We start from the raw sequence: 21946 nt of genomic DNA on the forward strand, positions 1-21946 counted from the left end.
GAATGTAGGTAATAGGCGTTAAAATCGCTTGACGTCTAGAAACGTTCGATTTCAAACACAAAAGTGGTTTTTATTTATTTTGTAAATAATTTAATAAGAAAGCAAAAAAGTTAATCAAGGGAAACTGTCACAGATAAACTTAGCTATATAATATATATTTTTTAAGTTGTTTCCTTTACGCGTTCATACATTCCTATTGAAAAAATATTTATTTTAGTAGTTTACATTTATATTTTTTATTCAGTCATTTATTTTTTTATTTGTATTCTACTCAAGAGAAACGATAGGAAAACCTTCAATTTATCTAAGGCATATTTTTTGGTATTCATAATTTACACCAATTCGTTATAAAGATTAATCAAAATAGTGATTTAGGAAGTTCCTATTGAAAAAATATTTATTTTAGTAGTTTACATTTATATTTTTTATTCAGTCATTTATTTTTTTATTTGTATTCTACTCAAGAGAAACGATGGGAAAACCTTCAATTTATCTAAGGCATATTTTTTGGTATTCATAATTTACACCAATTCGTTATAAAGATTAATCAAAATAGTGATTTAGGAAGTTTTGTCGTAAATTATACTGAAAAATTAACCAGGAAAAAGCACGGCATAACAACGAATGAAAAATCGAAAAGTTTGTTATGTTCAAAAGTTTGGTAGTTGGAGAAGGTAACGCAAGACAAATAGATTTTATTTCGTACTGAATTAATTCATGGTTAGAAAGCCGTTAAGCACAGATGGACAAAAATAATCATTCAAAGAACGGATATATGTGAGGTCGAATTAGCTCATTAAAATCATTGAACTAAGAGTTGTTAATGATGCGTCATCAATAAAACGTTCCCATTGACTGTCTAATAATTTTTGCTAAATTTGCAACAAATAGTTGCGTAAGTCTAACCGGAAAATTGGAGTTGTAAATTGTATATTTTCTTAAACTTTTGTTTTGATTTTAGAGATTTGCCTTCAATATTAATTCCTTGGCAAATTTATCGTTGCGAAGCTGATCTTATGATAACAAAATTGTGATACAATTAACAATATATACGCAATAACACTTCTATGAAAAATGTATTCCCTCAACATTAATTTAGTATTAAAACTGATATTCTGTCAAGAAAATCACGATACCTTTCAATGTACAGGGTTTTCCAATAAGAGGTGTTATTTTGATATTTAATCGTAAAAGATCAATGGTTTCGTTGCTTGTGTGGCACGTAGCGCCATTTTGTTGAAAGTAAACGTTGTCCAGATCAATACCATCCAATTCCGGCCATAAAAAATAATTAATCACCTCTCGATAGCGCAATCTATTCACAGTAACTGTTGCTCCAGCCTCATTTTCGAAAAAGTAAGGTTCAATGACCATAAACCGCACCAAACAGTCACACGTTGAGGATAGAGAGGCTTTTCAACAATAACTCTTGGGTTTTCCGATCCCTAGATGCGACAATTTTGCTTGTTGACGCCACCGAGGTGGAAATGGGCCTCATCACTCAAGATGATTTGCATTTGATTCACTCAAGTGAATTTTAATAATTTCAATGCGTTGTTGAAGCGTGTATCGTTCCATTTTTATTAATGGCGTAGTTTCTACTTGTCAAATGTCAAAAAATGACAGCTTGAAAAGTAACATCTACCGAAATAGCGGGCTATTCAAAATAACACCTCTTATTGGAAAACCCTGTATAAGCAATAACACTTCAATGAAAAATATATAACAAGTACCCTTAAGAGAGTCAATGTTAAAGTGCTTGAGACTATGAATAAATAACACCTTAAAGACTGTTTATCAATTAACTAACTTAGGCCGGGTTGTTTCATAGAATTTGAACAATTCATCCAATTTAAAAGTTAATTACGAAAACCCTATTTTTATATATCATTAAGGACCCGTTAGTTCACAGAACTTGAAAATGAACTTTGAAATTTGATGAATTGTTTAAACTCTATGAAATAATCCATTTAGCTTCGCATAGTTAATACAACATTAAAAATAAGAGATGTAAATAATAAATGAACATTAACAAAATATATACGAATATAAGTCGGTTTTAGCACAACTATTCTCACAATAGCCTTGTTTGACACTTCGTTCCACTATTTTCCCGCGCGTTTCCAAGCGACCGGCACGGAACGAAACCTTTTTCAAATTTTCTCAATTTTTTCAGCGCACAGAACCGGCGCACGAGTCGGCCAGATATAAACTGCGGCCGGCGGCAGACGGCGTGACTTTTTACAAGACTCGGGGTGACGCGTTCACGCCGGGAGAGACACGACGTAGAAAAGAACATAGATAAAACAAATCTACGGTGGAAATAACAAAAAGTTTTGGTGGATGGCTTATCTAGTGCCCGCGTTCGGCTTACATGTGTAAAGGTAGGAAACGTAAATTTGCTCTAGAAATGTTGCCAAAATGAATGACAATAGCGAGTGAGCCCAGGAATTGAAATTATTTAGTAATGTTTCGAAAGTTGGAAGATAATGATAGAATGATTTAACTGCATATAGGTATAAGCGCTATATAATCTTCAGATATTTGTTAACTTATATTTTCCGACACTCCTTTTTAATGCTGTCATAGAATAAAGAACACAAGGGTGTGTGAGTGTTTCCTGATCCAAAAGTCGGGCAGTTTACAATACAAGATCATTATGACATTAAAATGTGATGGCGATATATGATGTCAGGTAAGTGTAAAAGAACCAGAGCGAGCACTAGAGGGGATAGAACCAAAATGTATTAAGTCAGTGGCAACCACAGAATAAATCCAAGTGATCCAAATATTTGTCCAATCGTGCATTAAATTTTCAATACAAAACTGTGTTTACGGAATTTAAATGGGTTGGAGCTCTACAATTTCAAGCGAGTGTAAGCGAGATAGAGTCATTGGGCTAACGAATTATACAATAGTTAAAGCTTGTAATTTTAATTATGTTTAGTTTGCACGAAAATTTAAACAAGGGCTGGAAAAGCTCTCCAATAATATGGTCTTGGCGCTGAGAGACTCGTTGTAATAACAAGATCTGTATATATTAATATGTACGTATAAATTTTTTGAAGATTACCAGAAATACATAAATCATATATAATATAGAGGCCAGCAAAATTGTTCACCATCATTCTCAATCTATCAATCATTTCATGTTTCCTGAACTCATTAAATAATTTCTTAAATAAGCTTGATGTTATTATTTTTCTTACTAACGACACGGTTCTGTTTCGTGTTTAACAAGATCAATAAAAATAACACGTAATAAAATCAGATTTATAACGTCCAATTCCACACATAAGATTCTTTGCACAAAACAGACACGGGTTTCAAATTAGGCTAAACATCTTACTCGGAAATTATGAAATGGCTTTTGACTAACCATATTTAAAATAAGCGGATTTAAAAACGATAAAGGGATGGATTTGTAACTGAGAGGTCCATTGTAGCCGGTCTTCTGTTACATTTTTTGTTTACAATATATAGGGAGATATTACAACGTAGCGTTAGGTCACCCCCAAGTCCGCAATTTCTACCTCCACATAAAACGTTTCTGTGGAAACATTGGGTGGGTCGCAAAGAATGAGAAATGGTCTGGAAGAAAAGTCCGAAACAACAAATATATGAGCCAATCTGTGTCAGCGATACCCGCTTTAAAAACACCTGGAATTAATGTACGGTGATGATGGATTCTATCTTGACCCGATTCCAACCGATGAAAGTTAGTATACAGTGGCACTTAGCTAATTCCCAGTCCCGGGGCAAGCGTATTAAAGTTATTTTTGGTCATTGAAAATTGTAAATTTTTGTCAAAATACGAATTTTATACCAACGGTTAAAATTTTACACAAGAATAATGTAGAAAATAAAAAGAGAGTTTTTGAAAAGGTTTTGCCAACATTCACAGAAAGCAACCGCAACGATTTACGATTAAAAAAAAACAGTTTCTAAGAATTGGGAAAATTTAAGATCTTCGATTAAAATTATTAATCGATAACTTTTCCGAAAAAAATAATAATTTAATACATGGGCGCTGCTAGACCTGGGTATTAATTTTATTGGTTCTTATTTGAACAAAAAATTGTATTACAAAACGATATGCATAGCAGATGTGAAACACAAAATTATTTTTTTATTTAAGGAAGTGAAAATGAAAGTAAACAATTCTTTATATTTTTGATGATAAAACAATTATACATTGTACATTTATACAATGTTGTTAAGTTGTATCGTCGATTGTATCTTCCATTATTTCAGTAATAATATTTTTAAATCCACTCCGATAGACACAATGAAGCGGGATCGTGTAGTAGAAGAAATGACAATACAGTTGGTGAAAGGAGAGCGCCGAGGCTTGGCGAAGAGTCTGGCCGAATGAAGAGTCGTTCCGTCTTGCCACGCTTGCTACACAAGAGATGTTACCCCCACTGACGCGCTGAAAGATGTTTCACATCAAAATTATAGTGCACAATAACAGTATTTTGACTGCTGAAAATTGCAATACCTATTTAAAATTCACTAGGTAGGTACTAATGATTTGAATTTTGACTCAGGCCTAAAAGCGGATCAGCCATCAAGAAACATTTAAAATAGGTAGGTACATACTATAAAAATATTCATTCGAGAAGTGAGTTCTGAAGACATCCTTACCACAAACCATAAACCCAATTAAAAAAATATATTCTAGCTCAACCCCAATCTGGGGCATATCGACAAACTTTATTGGCCATAAAATAAGTTATTCGTTACTTAAGTGCTTGCGATATGACCAGGTTTTAGGTACGAGTAGGTATTGCCGAATTATCTACACTCTGTAACCTCATATACACTTTGTACATTAAATAAATAAGAACATAAATACAGTACTAGATTCACGCGCAATTACGGGTTAATAGTTCCGAAATTTAATAATAAATACGGACAGAGAACGTTTGAATACAACATACCGAAGATATTTAATTTATTACCTGACACTATAAAGCAATGTAAATCTATGAATAAGGTTAAATATATGGTGAAAAATTGGTTATCGGAAAAAAAATATTTACTTTAATATGTATGAAAAATTGTATGAAAAAATTGTTGATTCTGTAGATATAATATGTAAATTATAACTTATAAAAATGTATATGAAACTAAACTTTAAGCACCTGTTGACAAGCCAATTCAATTGGCTTGGCAGGACTTGTTTGTTGATATGTATTAACTATTTATTCAATAAAAAAAAAATTAAAAAAAATACAACCATCGTCGATGGGCATAATCGAAACATCATAATATTCTAGAAATAGTAACAGTCTAAAAATAATGATGATAGAAACATCGTGAGGAACACAATGATAATCGAGAACATCGAGATGAACTAGTTTATAGAAAACATGATGCCATAATTCCGACATTTAGGTGTTGTGGTCTAGTGAATTATCATTCGCTTAATCGCTTTAGGATCGATTATTTAGTCAAAATATTTCGATAAGAATGTATATAATGTTCTCCACCCTGGGAGATCACCTGTGTTGTGTGGTGGACATTAATTAATCGATTACTTTACGAAGAATTTTATTTATATTTATTTTTTATTCTTCTTTACAAGAACACGCTAAACTACTAACGCAGTTTGTCAACAGGTCAATTTCACAACATCAATTATAAAACTAAAGCACACATATAACGAGAAGTAACAATATAGAAAATAGAGAAAGAAGAATAACATTTCAAGTGACTATAATACGAAGGCATAAGCACACTTAAACAGATACATAGGTATTTGTATACAATTACATACCTAGAACGAATGGGTATTAACGTATTTATAAACAATATTGATAAAAAAAATCTATTATAAACATGGTTATTTTAAAAAATTTTAACTACGAAAATTTTTATGATTATAACGTAAATACATACATTATGTATTGAAGAAGAAGCTAATACTAATAAATCTAAATAAAACAGAGAAGGCACAGAAAAAAAAAAGGTAACCGTCTCAACCCAGATTGTAAATATTTCTTATTATAAATCGAGCCCAGAATAGTATTAGTATTATCTTCTTGTTCAATGATATAATATAATAATGAGTATAACCTTCAAAAGTTAAGAGAATAGTTATTCCAATAAAAATAGATGTATTATTGTCCCCCACACTAGGAATTCACCTGTATTATGAAAGTTTATATTACCATTGTCGAAATAATAGAAAATATCGACATTGGTGGCTCGATTATGTCTATCACTATACTGAATTTAATACTTCGATAACCAAATCCGCCTAATTAAACAAATTACTTCCGCTAAGAATTCTACGAGTATATATTTATATATAGGCCGCTGCACCGGAAATTCAAGATTAGCGCTATACACAAAAACCATTAAAAAGACACTGAAATTTATTACTCGCCATTAATTTAATCTAAAAAGATATCAAGTAAGTACCAATTTCTATTTAAATGATAAATTATTTACCCTTTTGTCGAAACATATTGTAATCAAATACCGTAAAATAATAACGCAATCTTGCAAAAAAGTTAACATTATGCCCACCTTTATTGCCTGGGAGTGGCACTTTAAATAATGCTTTGAAAAACGATAGGGATACCTTATCGAAGCGATGGAGAAAATTGTGCAAAGTGGAGTGAACCCACAAACTTTCTCACCTGTACCGTGTTGTTTATAAAATAAAACATATCTACCTATTTATATAAAGAAAAGTGTCTGTGCGTGGTGCGCCACCCGTGATTTAATATTTATACAAATCTTCAGTTTTATTCCTAGATTGAAAAAAATTTGCACACCTGACCTTCAAAACAATAGGTAGATCACTGCTTACATCTGATTTCGAAAAACTCTGGATAAAGCCCGGGTAGCGCAGGAGACTTCATCTAGTTAAATAATAAAAATGAGGCAAAATACGTAATGGATTGAACAATGCTTGGTAAAGTAATCAAACGTTTTTTTTTACTAGTGAGAAATAAATATAAAAAAAACAAAAATAGGTTTTACCGAAACACAATAGTTTCCTTTAATATTCTCGTTATTTTTGGCGGCGTTTCAATTTCCTATTATGCCGGAAAATTCTTGATCACAATTATAACAACACACAAGAAAAGACATACCTATTACATTGTGAGCATTTTTCATGATGGACTACTAACTAAGCCAGTGGCGTAGAAATTTGGGATTATTTTTCAGGATGGATATAGATACTTTTTTAGACATATGAAAAATTTTTGGCTATGTAAATAAACACTAAGCCTGGCTGTAAAACCTGTTCTGGAATATCAGTAAAACGAAAAAGTGCAATCACGTCACTAGCTTAGTCTATAAGTATATTTACAATTCTATAAAAACGAACTTCAATGTAAAATAATAATCAAGACAACATTCGAATATGTAATGAACTTCTCTCAAAAAAACTTTGCAAATCAGATAGGTAGGCACCAACTCGATATTTTTATATTTTTATTTTAATAAATATAATTTAATTTCATTGTGTAATTACAAAAAAGGCTCTGCTTGGAAATCGTTCAAGCATGCCCATGTAATTTTATGACCTAGTTATACACGTAATAATAATATCATTATAATTTAAATGAGAGAATCAGCATAGAGACATCTAGTGGAGAGTAGCCAAAACTATTTTGTAAGAAAGTTAAAACGCAAATGGTGCGGAGCAAAACTTTAATTCTGGCGTGAAAAGGTAATAAAAATACAGAAAACTTTACAATATGATATTAAACATTAAAAATAATAATTAAAAATCAAATTATTTTAAAAATTTTCTGAAAATCGATTAAAAAAAAAAAACGAAAAGCTTGTATGTTAGACGAAGCAAGAATTATAGATATAATGACTTTATTGCTCCCAGACAAATGTTTTTCAGTTATAAGATCATAAAAAAGATATTTTTACTTTCGAATAACCTAGTGCTTACCATTGTCAATGACTTGGTCACATGCGATAAAAGACATGGAATAAATCTTCAGAATAAATGACAAGGATACAAGGATAGGGTATCGGCTTCGACCAAAATGGGTATCGGTCGTATCAGTCAACCTGACCCTAACATTATAAATAGAGAATCAGGGGCAAAAAAGGCTAAAACACGTGTTCAATTCTTCAAACAATAGATTTTTTGTTCAATTAGGCATATTATACAAAACGAAGCGTTATATATCATACCTAATATACCATCCTCTAATCGCATAGGTAGAATCCTCGGCTAATTTATCCCATATGTATTTATTATTATAGCCATTATTCAATGGTTAAAGTACCGAATAGTAAACTCTTCAAAACTTGTATTGTGTAAATGCAAACAATAATGAAAACTAACCAAATGCCTTGTCACTGTAAGTTATTATATTATGTATTGTTTTATATTTTCTATATGTAAACAATAATGTAACCTAAAATAATGGATTGCTGTATGGGAACCCATATTAAACATTTATATGCAAACCATAGACTAAATGCGAGAAATAATTAGCTAAAAATTCTGCCTTAATACAGGTTCGCCTAGGGAGGCAGGTTATGCACCACCTAAAATATAGTATATTATGCCATTTCTATATAACACTCTTACATTCATATCTACTTTTTTCTTATTTTAGAAACTTCTGTATTATTGTAACATTATTCTTTCAACAATTTCATTGTTTCTAACTGACATATAATTATACAACTTACTAATGATATATTATATATTCTGTAATTTTTTGATGAAATAAATAAATTTAAAAAAAAAAGACGAAGGTCACTGTCGGGGACTTATAGCTAGTTTATTATAAGGGTCAGCTTATCTAGAGGATGGTGAAATATCCCTAAAGCAGGTACTTCCTTATTTATAAAGATTTATCTTAAAATATGAATTAAAATTTATTATTATAATAAGAAAGCATTACTTGTAAAAAGTGTATTTTCATAAAATAATTCAATTCATCTATGAATGCGTAGAATATAACGTTTACCCCCAAGTGCAAATAACATAGTACAAAGAAAATCGATCACGCTGATAATAATTTACGTCAAATGAAAAAGAATAGAATTTCCACATTTTATAAATGATCACAACCTTCAATATTCAAATAAAGAATGTCCACCCCATTGACGAATTTTCGAGGCTAATCGGTATTATAAAAGTACGTAAGTCAAACATTCAAATCTTTTCAGGGAGAATGAAAAAAATAAAAATCAACCCCATCATACGATAATGTGTAGACTGATATGTCCGATTCGGTACCAACTTTTTATTATAACTTTTAGAGGTAGGTTGTCACATTTTTTAAATTGTTCAGGAGAGAGGAAATAGTAAAAATTTTCTTTTGGACATTGTAGGGACATCAGACCTTTTATGTTGACCTAACTTAGTTTCATATTGTCGTGGGACAACCGTCTTTATATCTCTGTGTAGATACTGAAAAAACTAAAAAGGTCTCGTACATAAATCATTTTCACAATAAACTGGACAACCGACCTTTGACATCTGAGGTACATATATGTACTCTTCTGTTAATCCGACTCATAACATGGCCTAACTCAACTAATTGGTTCACTTGATCGTGCCATGTCTTCTTCTGGCGTCCCCGAATTCTTCTGTTTTTAAACTTTGTTTTATTGAATTACCTTTTCATTGAAATAACGGAAAAAAGTTATCTCAAAATAATATTCGTTTTTTTATTTGTAATATCGGAAAGTAAATAAACTTATAATACCTACAAAACGTAGAGTAATTATTTATCAAGTTCTCTTATGCACTTATTTTATTGATTTTTACGAGTATACTGGCAAATAGTGTGTAAATAATTTAACTCAACTCGTAAACAAGCAAATAGATATCGGTTGACAAACAATAACATGTTTAATAAATTCTTGTGTTTAGATACGAACAGAATGCGCGCTTTTCTATTTGTTCTCATTGGAACTACGCAAGTAGAAATGATTGTTTTCTATAATTCCACATGCCTGATTGTAAATCAATAGAACTCCAATAGAAGATAACGACATAATGCCAATTACCATTCACCTGCATTGGGTATACCTATACAGTACAGTGTAACGTAGGACGTAGACACTACACACACAACGCAAATAACTATTAATCAATGTATTAATCAGACATCATGATTTATAAATTGTCTAGGGTTAGATTAGCAAGATTCACAAGTTTTCATTATTGATTATTTATTGATTGGAATGATGAGAATAGTGAATAGTGAAAAAACACAAAAATTATGTGAAAACCGCACAATACTCCCAACCGTCTGGAGCCAGTGAGACATCCCCAATTGGGGTATCTTGTGAAGCTGTAAGGAGTATCTTCCACTCTGAAAAATTGAATGGGCGAATTTATTTAATGAACATGTACCTGAAAAACTACAAAAGTTGTTTAGCTGGTTTAAATGACAACGAAGAAAATGATTTACGTATTTAATATTGAGAAAATACAAAAATTGCACACTGGTGAGATGCGTCACTCCCGGAGAGTGGAGAGTTTAGATTGCATAGTGGAGAGATGCGTTACTTCCAGAGAGAGGAGAGTTTTTATTGCATAGTGGAGAGATGCGTTACTCCCAGAGAGAGAAGAGTTTATATAGCATAGTGGAGAGATGCGTTACTCCCAGAGAGAGGAGAGTTTATATTGCATAGTGGAGAGATGCGTTACTCCCAGAGAGAGGAGAGTTTATATTGCATAGTGGAGAGATGCTTTACTCTCGGAGAGAGGAGAGTTTAGATTGCATAGTGGAGAGATGCGTTACTCCCAGAGAGAGGAGAGTTTATATTGCATAGTGGAGAGATGCGTTACTCCCAGAGAGAGGAGAGTTTAGATTGCATAGTAGAGATATGCGTTACTCCCGGGAAGAGGATAGTTCAGCGGAGGTTCCATGTTCGAGTCTCGGTCGCAATTTTTTTTCTATATCTTCTTCCGCTTTCGAATATTATTATCGATATTTTCGGTAGTTACTTACCTAACATCCTTTTGTCAGTTGTGCACCCGTAGTATGCTACGCGCACGAATGTCGAGTCGCTTGAAAGTATCTCCATGTACGTATGGCCTTAGGCACAAACTATGAAAAATACATTTCGTTTCAATAATTACTACAAGAAACAACTATCAACATGCACAAAATAGGTTATTAGTTTCTTAGTTTGGGATAATTATGTAAAGTATGCGTTTTTAAAAATCCAACATGGCGGCAAATGGATCGTTTTATTTGAGAAATTTTGAACGTTGATTGAATAAAATGTAATTTTAATGCAACTCTCCATGGAAAAATATTTTTGTAAGAGAAAAAAACAACGGAATTTTGAAAAAAAGTTATTTGTCTTTTTTACTTCATCATGTAGAATCACCTCCCGAAGTTTGTGTACTTTACCCCCGGACACCCTGTATAGTTGCTAAGAATTGAATAATTAGATCATCAAAGAAATGCACACTGGAAAAATACTGCACCTATCTACATAATGATGCCATCGCAGACAGACAATAACAATGTTAATATTTTCAATTCATTCGCATACCTATTAGTTTACTGTTTACAGCACGGAATTACGATTAGGCTTACAGTAATGTTGATTGTTATATTACTTAAAAAAAAGCTTATGCTGCAGAACATGCTTACTAAATTTTAGGAATGAAGGCAAAGTTTAAAGAATTTTTATCAGATATCTGTATCGATATACATTATCTAAGTAGGTACTCTTTTTAGATTTATATAGCACTGGTCTAAAGACGCATTCCAAGTGTAATCGATAGTAGTAAACAAGGAACAGCGTCAATATTATTGTTAGTATTTGAGCTCGCGTTACGATAGTGACAGATTACGATGTTACGATATCAATCAACTGAGTGGATACCGGATAGCAGGCGTGACGTACATAAACTGGAAAGGTTCCCAAAAAACAAATGGGAAAAACCAGATGCCATAAAGATGTTAGAATATCACGTAAAAAGGGTCTTTCGCTAACCAAGCAATCATTCAAACATGATATTAGTATAAAACACCCCTTTAAACATTCAGTTAAATAAATAGAGCCTACATTCCTTGCAAAATCAGTGTGAAAATATTGTTCCCGTGCTGGAAGTAGGAAGTGTGGTGTAGCGGCTGTCGATGTTACCCGAATCCTTATGCTACCTATACATACGCGAGGTGAACTGCCGAGCTAAACCTCAACTTGTGGGAAAGGAACGAAGCAACCGCAAATGGCGCGAAACGCCGCTTGCAGTTGCTTCGTTCCTTTCACGTAATTCGTGGCTCGGACGAACGAACGAAATGAGTCGCCGGTGACCGGTAGACGCGCGCTGCGGCCCGGAGCAGCCAACTTCAAGTGCTCCTTGAGTTTTTTAACAATAAAAAGCCAATTTACAGGACTACGGATTATGGTAAACCCTATTTACCGATGAAAGATTATACAGGGTTTTCCAATAAGAGGTGTTATTTTGAATAGCCCGCTATTTCGGTAGATGTTACTTTTGAAGCTGTCATTTTTTGACATTTGACAAGTAGAAACTACGCCATTAAGGTTAAACGCAACGCTCGTTGTATTCTACGTGTTCACAGATGGCGTTAATTAATTAATTTTGTTTAAATACGCTTTTGCAAGGTATTGCTTTACAGTATTAAGACAAATTATTTGTTTGCGCCCTCATATACGCAATATGAATATGAATAAATAGTTTTGTCCATATAAAAACTCAATTCTATCGAGAAAGGCATACAAATACAATATTGGATTGAATCATCGGTAAAATATTGTATTTGTGTGCCTTTCTCGAAAGAATTAAGTCTTTAAACGAACAAAACTATTGATTCATATTCATATTGCGTATATACAGGCGCAAACAAATGATTTGTCTTAATATTGTAAAGCAATACCTTGCAAAAGCGTATTTAAACAAAATTAATTAATTAACGCCATCTGTGAACACGTAGAATACAACGAGCGTTGCGTTTAACCTTAATAAAAATGTAACGATACACGCTTCAACAACGCATTGAAATTATAGAAATTCACTTGAGTGAATCAAATGCAAATCATCTTGAGTGACGAGGCCCATTTCCACCACGGTGCCTTCGTCAACAAGCAAAATTGTCGCATCTGGGGCTCGGAAAACCCAAGAGTTATTGTTGAAAAGCCTTTCTATCCTCAACGTGTGACTGCTTGGTGCGATTTATGGTCCGGCGGAGTCATTGAACCTTACTTTTTCGTAAATGAGGCTGGAGCAACAGTTACGGTGAATGGATTGCGCTATCGAGGGATGATTAATGATTTTTTTATGGCCGGAATTGGATGGTATTGATCTGGACAACGTTTACTTTCAACAAGACGACGCTACGTGTCACACAAGCAACGAAACCATTGATCTTTTACGATTGAATATCAAAATAACACCTCTTATTGGAAAACCTTGTACCATTGTTTTCCCTATCTTTTTCAGTACGACTTGTACAACACGAGCGCTTGTAACCGACTGTATCTCACAGCGGACAATTAACCGATGTTTGAGGCCCATACTGTTAACTTATGCATATACCTCAATGCCTGTAAAAGACTCACCACTTGTGGCTAGGTGTGTAGGTGCCTACAAGCTTACATTCATGAGAATGACATTACTCAATTCTTTGAGGCAACTTTTACAGAGAAAGTTCAAGCATAAACTTTTGCAAAACGTGAAAGTAAACACTGAGAAGAATTCGGTTAATCGCACGGGCATTTCATAATCTTCGAAATTCATTTCTGTCTGGATACGTCGCGCAATAATGTTTCAATTCATATATACTTAATCCTGAAATCAGGTGATCAATTCAAAATAAGGTGAGTATCTACGACTTTCGAACTCGGTAAAAGGTATCATTTTAATTTCGTTATTTGCTTTTTTAAGTTCGGCGAAAATATCAGCCAAATTGTTTTCGTTGAAGTACCTACTCGTATTTATATATATTATGTCTGTGGCGGGAGAGCGGCGTGGATTTGATTTTTCAATAAAGCAACACTTTTATTCCGAGATTGATAAAATTTTGCACACTTGACCTTCAAAACATTAGAAAGGTCACTGCTTAAACGAGATGTCGAAAACCACCCCCCTCGCCACCACTTAAAGCAGAATTTTGTTACACATTGATGCAATTTTGCACACTTTACAAATTGCTGTCTACATCTGATTTCGAAAAACTGTAAAACCCAGGCAACGCCGGGGGCTTCAGCTAGTTTGAATACACGAGTAATACACATTATTATGATGATTGTACACTACACTATATTAAGTAAAAGGTTATGAAATGCCAGAAAATAAGAGAGGAATACTCTTTAGATAATTACATTATTTCATTATATTTTTAAAGATTCATTTCCGTTTATTTATTACTAAGATAGATACTATTAATTATTAATATTAACGGCCTCCATTATTATAGTTTTGCGAAGGTAGACGCTGAAATAAATGAGTTAAATTACAGTATTTACGACGATTAGTAATTCAAATGAAAATGCACTTACTTTGTAACCCTATTGTACCTACATTATTATATGCAATGAAAATGGCTAACGCATCAATTTAATTTGAGCAGCGCCTAAAAATATACTGATATTTGAAATTTATTTTTTGTTAACACTCAGTACTTTCATCACTTTTGTTCAGTTTGTAATGTTTTCTGTGTATTTTATAAGCGCTATATCCATCTTATTTTTTTATTTTCCGTAAAAACAAAAAATTATATTTCCGGAGTATGCATTTAAAATGAACATTACTATTTCTCAATAATAAAATTTTAATATCAAGTGTGAAAAATGTTGTCAAAAACGCTAACCACATTTTTACGTTTCCTAGAAAAAACTCGATGTTTCGCAAACACGCTCGTTTTGTTTGGGGAATTTGTAAGAAAACTGTACCTTTACTTTTATCTCGTTCATGTAATAAAAAATAAGAAATACTTTTTAAAGTTAAATCGATTGTTACGATAGCAGCGCGAAATATGAATTATTAATTTTGGCTATTTTTAGGATTTTATTAATGGACTCCAGTGTAAATATTTGAGGCAACCTGAAAAGAATTATTATTTCTCCTTCTAAAGTCAAAAACATTAAGTATTTCTGCATGATAGAAAAAAAAAGATAAAAAAAATCTTTTATAAAAGATGGACGCCCGGTCCATATTTCATAAATAAATATTCCGCGCGAGGCGCTAATCAGCTGTTTTCGCTGCAATGTTTAGACAAATTATATTTTATCACAATATAAAATTAGGTTTTAAATAAAGAATTACCTAGGGAAGTTAAAATGTGTAACAATTTTTAAAGCAATTACGTAAAAAAATATCTACAAAACATGCAAGAAATGGTTTAAAGTTCGATTATATCTTTTGATTCTTAATATAGGAGAAATATTCATTGTTATCATCAACGATATAATAATAATAATAACATGGCATTTATATAGCGCAGTTTAGTGCTATTTCACTTCAAGTGCGCTTAACTACTCGTATAATAAACTTTTAAAAAATGGTAATTCAGTATTAGTGGTTCTTAAAATTATTCCTAAAGTGTGCCTTACCCAAATACAGATCTAATATTATAACATTAAATACACTGTTTATACAAAGTGATGACAAAACTTAGAATAACAATAACAACAGGACAGGACAAATCAAAGCAACAACATAATAAAACATAATATAAAACAGGAGGCCGTTTATGCTCAGAAATGAGAATTTTCTGAGCAGACACTTTAAAAAGGTCTAAGCCGTCTATTATTTTAATTATTTTAAAAAGGCACTTAAATAAATAAATACCAAACAGTATTTAAGTATATATTACGAGGGCAATTTTCATTGAAAGTTACAAAAGGTTTTTATTTTTTACCTAAAAATCTTGCGACACAAAATCAATATGTTTGGAATTTTATCACATCTACAACTGTTTAAATATTAAATACGGTAACCATATTATGACATTACCAGTAGCATTCGTAAGGTAGCCTTACTATCAAGTGTTTATTTCTATTTATATTTATGTACAATTTTTTGTATCAATACAATAAATTGTGGACAAATGGTGTAGTTTGTGTAATTTATAATGAACGGTCAATAAATTATAATAAAAAATATTACTAGGCGAAGCTTAATGCTAAATTACTATTTACGTGTTCAAACCCTGGCGTGCGCAAGAAATTTTTATTTATTTAATTTGTTTTAATTTTTTTCACAATTAATTAATTATGAAATTATATATATCGTGTATTTGCGGTATGTTGCAGAATGGAAGCTATTCTCATTATCTAGACTGTTGGGAGCAGACTCAGATATGTGAAACCAAAGATTCGGAATGTCTTATACATTTTTTACTCCAAATAATCCATCGAATCACTGGTTATAAGTCAGGTACGTCTCTTAAGGCGAAGCTTAGTGGTAAATCACTATTTTCATTAATCTTTATAACGAATTGGTGGACATTATGAATACAAAAAAATATTATTTAGATAAATTGAAGGTTTTCCTATCCCTTCGCTTGAGTAGAATACAAATAAATATATAAATTACTCAATAAAAAATGTAAATGCAAACTACTAAAAAAAATTTTTTTTCAATAGAAATGTATGAACGCATAAAGGAAACAACTTTTTAAAAGTACAGTATTATAGCTAAGATTATCTGTGACAGTTTCACTTGATTAACTTTTTGCTTTCTTATAAAATTATTTACAAAATAAATAAAAACCAGTTATTTGATTGAAATCAAACGTTTCTAGATTCCGTTTGTCAAGCGATTTTGATGCCTATTACCTACGATATAAGATATACCAAGAAAATACACATTTTTGACTTGTAGCTTCCTCTTAACGGTTATTTTCACCTCCGACCAAAAAGTAGAGCACGACAATGAATGTAAGGTTTTACATTAGTATGACATACCAAATGAAATACTTATGTCCGTCCTTAAACTTTATTTAAAAAAAAATCAAAGCTTTTCCAAAATTAATACATTCTCACAGATACATCAATGATTCACACATTTATTTATGTTACTTTATATTGTATTCGTATTACACTTAATTAGTTTTTTAGTTTAAATAATGGTGTATACAAAAAAACTGTATTTTATTTGATTACGAATTGATTGTGCGCATGCCCACATTAAATACTTTCAGTATTTAGCATAAAAGCTCTATGATAATTAATGAACTTATTTGCACCGATAGAATTCATTTTTCAGCTTCCTAACATAAACGAAATTTATTATTCAATTTAATTATTTTGTTATCCATCTATTACGCCACTATATAGGCAAGGATCTCTTTAAAACAATTTACATGGTGAGTTTTTTTGTTTTTTCTTTGGTTTTTTGCTTATTTTGTTAAATGAGTTTTACTTTACCTTTTAACTGTTTTGAATCATGTTGAGTCTTGGATAAATAACATTTGCTTGCTGTAACATCTGACCTGATGTAACTTAACATTTTTAATTTTTTTTTTATATTTTTCAATCATGTCTTTTGAATTGTAATTCAGTAAACACTGATTTTTTTTTTCAATTTTTTTTTCTAATCTTCTACAAAGATAATGTATGTGAGTAAAATTTAAACTGTTAATTAACAAAAGTATACCCACGAACTGGCGATGCTATTTGGGATTTTTTGGTTAATCTGCTAAATGTATTATTCTTTACTTTTTAACTGTTTATATAAAAAAAAGTGTTTCCTTTACTGTAAAATTATACCAATGTATGTACCAGAAAAATTATTGATAAAAAAAAACAATAATAATAGCAAGGTACCTTTTTTATAACGTTTTTTTTAAATATAACCAAAGGCTTCGTAAAACTAGAAAACAACTAAAAAATACTTCAAAAATGACTTTCTAAATACTTAATCTTTTTTCCGACTGTTAAAATTGTCGGAAAAAAATATAAACACGCTAATTAAGAAATTTGTATCAAAAACATTAATTATATTATAATATAAAATGTTCGTAGATACTAAGGACTAATATGAATTTGCTGTGTATTTATAGAAATGATTTGAATTCGTCGAGTCATTTATCAGTGATTTTATGGCGAATAAAAGGCGAGCGATCACAGAATTAAAGCAATGAGTGTACGGACTGCCTACTCGCTCCCGTACAGCGTACATCCCTCGCAAGTCTGGAGTTCACTTGTCTCGATGGGATTCGTGGGAGAAACAGAAGCGTTCGCGAACAGCAGATATTCTCCACGGTTATCGAATCGGTTCCACGACTAAACAGAACACTGAAGAAAATTTTGAAAAAATATGTCTAACCTAACCTTTTATATTGTCATCTTCTTTTTTGTCACTGTTCTGTTTTATCCGGTTACCCATCAAATCTATAGTATTAACAGACTAACGTCTGTCGTACGTACTCGTTCCATAGTAATAGCTATAGTAATAATTATGAATGTGGTCCATTTAATATAACTTTCACGCCATTTCTTCGCGCACGGACAAAAAACTTACTGATATGAAATATTGTTAATTTATTAAAAATCCGGTCAAATTATTCGTTTTCCTGTTAAAAACGGGAAAGGAGGCCTGTAACAAATGATTAGACAAATTTCATAACAAACTATAAGTAAAGCACGAATATGTTATGAGGAAGTCTAAAAATAATAATATTTTGGCATCTCGTCCATTATATTTATTCGGACAAGGCCACCTGCGTAAACGTAAACACATGTTCAGATATATTCTGAATGACTAATATTTTATTTAGAAATGATCATGCAGTCACATTTTTAACAGTATCTTGATTAAAAAAAAAAACGGAGGTACTCATTTTTCTCCGAGCGGGGATAGGCAAGGAGAATGAACCACCACACGACTCTGTCTTAGCACTTGGCACACACTATTTGATTCACTTACAAACATACACATCACATGTAAAACCATATCCTAGAAATATAAAAGTACAAAAGTGATTTATGCGTTACCTATATATGAGAAAAACCATCCTTGTTCCAGGAATGCTTGATTTTTACACCTAAATATTTTTAGGAAAACATTATGTTAACTCTAACCTCTGCAACTAAACTTAATCCAACTATTATTGAAAGAGGTCAAAGTATACTTTTTATACTACGAAAGCAAGGACTTCTGACTATCAGAAAGCGCCAATCAACAGACCGATTGAACTGCTTCACGAGTCTGCATTGACCATCGGAGGAAATGGACAAATGAAATGAAACTTGGGTAGGACCTACATGAAAACTATTGAGTTAACAATATTGTGTACTTTATTTTGTAGAGATTTTAGTTTAGTTAAGAGTTTTTTTTTTGTGAGAGATCACCTAAAGCTTCCTGACAGATTAAAATAATTATATATCCTACCTTATTTGTATAAATCTAGCAAAAAATATAAAAAAAGATTATCTGATAACGATTAAAAAAAGAATTTTAGTTTTAACAACAGTTTATAGTTTATAAGTAACAGAGTCAAATTTTGAGGTGTATTAATTTTAGGCTTGGAATTCCTTTAGAAACAATAGATTATGATTTATTATTACATTCATTGAAATTGCTTAAGTTAAGTGATTAAAGAAAAATTTTTGATCTTATATTTTTATACAAAATTATAAATTATCAGTTGGATAGCCCTGACATATTAATGTTGATTCAGTTTCAAGTACCTACCATTAGATCAAGGTCCTCTAGTATGTATTATTGTGACAATTTTACCACAGTCTCAGGATATAACTCAGTTATAAATAGATTCCACACACTTGGGAACTTTTATGCTAAAATCGCAGATACTTTTAATATTCCCCTTGTAAAGTATAAAGCTGCACTAATAACACATTTTAACGCCACTAATTTTAATGAGGTCACCACATAACAAGCTATTGTCATTGCTTCTTTCTTTACTGTTATTTTATTTGTTATGTTTTAACTTAATTTAATTCTTAAATTTTTCTCATCAAAATTTAATACTACACTATGTATATGTAAAAAAATAAAATAAAAACTTTGTATGTAAATGGCACTTGTGCCGTAAATTCTAAATAAATAAATAAATAAGTAACAAACTTTTTAAGCTGTCGTACCCTTAAATTAAATATACCAATCCTAAGAGAAAGTCCAGTTATATTCAATTTTTCAATTAAGTCCTAAATCCTGTATCTAAATTTCGCCAATAAACAATTAGATAATGTTAATTAAGTGTTAATCTCAAGTGACCTACCAGGTAAGTATTGTACTGTATATTTTCTCCATAAATAGTTAAGTAATAACATAGATCACTGTAGAAATGTATTATAAGTTTGTACAGCGCCCTTGAGGTGTTTTTGCACAAAAACGGCGCTATACAAGTCATCCAAGTATTATTATTATTATTAAACGGCAATTACTAATCCTTTGATCAATCTCTTCTCTTCATCTCTCCACTTTCTTCTCTTTCATTTTAGAAAAGTTGTAATTATCAGTTAACTATAAATGTCGTAACACAAACGGTAATACTGGACGGTAATAATCACGGACTGGGTTTAAAAATATTAATCTTTTATTATACTTAATTGGTTGTGATATAAGAAACTGGATATTAAGCATATTTTAATTGTTTTTATTCATGGTTTTGCAAGGCTTAGTAGATAGGCAATCACGTAATCTGGGTTTATAACATAACCATTACCCACTTAATTGGTCTTGATATATTTTCTCAAAAAATACGGTTAATTGGATGGATATTAATTATTTTTAAATGTCGATAAGAGCCAAGTACCGGTATATTATAACCACATAGCATACTGTCACACTGCCACGTAATGCAAAAGAACCACATCTGCGAAAATCGGCGATTTTGAGTTAAAAACGCAGAAATTATTCTTTATACTTAACTTAACTTTATATTCAACCTGACACTTTATACCGTGTGTTATACTTTATACTTAACTTTATATTTAACCTTAAACTTTATACCGTATATTATACTCTATACTTCACACTTTATACTTAACTTTATATTTAACTTTAAGTTTTATACCGTATATTATACTTAATACTTTATATCTTATACCTTTTAACTTTATATTTATGTTAATGGCACATGTTGTGACTTCACCAAATTTGTTGTGTAAAAAATGTCTGCTATTTATCTATTTTCACCGTTTTTGTTAAATATGTTTTTTCGCAATAATTATAACAAATTTAATTATTTTCAACGTATTTTTTATAAAAATAACAAACTTGTTTATATTGATCACAAAAAAATAAATTGTATACTATATTGCAGTTGTTTGATTTAGATAAATATTTAACAGGTTCGCTGCCGGCGACTCCGGTCGGAGCCATTCGGCGTCTGGCACTGGGTGCCGGCGGCTCCGGCCGGAGCCATGAGTAGTATTTCTGCACAAACATCATTTTCCTGCCGGCACTCGCGGCGAATATTTGTTTCTGTAGCTGGCGTTGTTGTTGACAATTGTACCAACATTTTATAGCAATTGGTTTTCAAGAAAAAATTAGGTTATTGTTGTAAAGGGCCATTTAAAAAAGTAAACGATAAGTTTGTGTTTTTTAATTTTTTTGTGTAAAAATCTTCTTACTGTCATAATGAGTGATGATACTGGACCATCTCGTCCTAAAAAGTCTCGTCCCTTACGTAAATCTCTGCAAGTTGAAGACATTGAGAGGGAGTTAGAAAATGAACTTGAGTGCGTCAATGAGTAACACCAAATTTTATAAATATTTTTTCTTCATGAGATGTGTATTACTTTCGTTATCTTATTTGATTTGCTACTTGTATTTTAGTTATTATTTGAACAAAAGACAAAAAAAAATTGTCTATTTTTGTTTTATCAAAATAATAAGAAGAGAGTAAAAAGAGTGCGACTAAACGGACGAAACCGCCGGCACCTGCTAAGTGATTTTCAACCGTGGTGCCGCTTGGCACCAAGGATCAGTTATATTGTGCATAGGCGGCAGCGAACCTGTTAAAAAAAACTTCAGATTAACAAT

General features: G+C 31.6%; 1 protein-coding gene across 2 annotated transcripts in view; it reads right to left on the reverse strand.

Moving 5' to 3' along the window:
* for (cGMP-dependent protein kinase for) overlaps positions 1–21946 on the reverse strand; it is a 297038-nt gene that overhangs the window by 164254 nt on the left and 110838 nt on the right. The window contains exon 1 of one of the 2 annotated variants that reach the window (XM_089632247.1): positions 2079–2167. The exons of the other annotated variant lie outside the window; for it this stretch is intronic. The gene's annotated coding sequence lies outside the window, so the exon portion shown is untranslated. Of the gene's footprint in view, positions 1–2078; positions 2168–21946 lie in introns of those variants that run through there. 2 annotated transcript variants of the gene reach the window in all.

The sequence above is a fragment of the Hesperophylax consimilis genome, chromosome 1, assembly GCF_061612785.1.
Source record: "Hesperophylax consimilis isolate HC1 chromosome 1, BYU_Hcon_1.0, whole genome shotgun sequence".
NCBI lineage: Eukaryota > Metazoa > Arthropoda > Insecta > Trichoptera > Limnephilidae > Hesperophylax > Hesperophylax consimilis.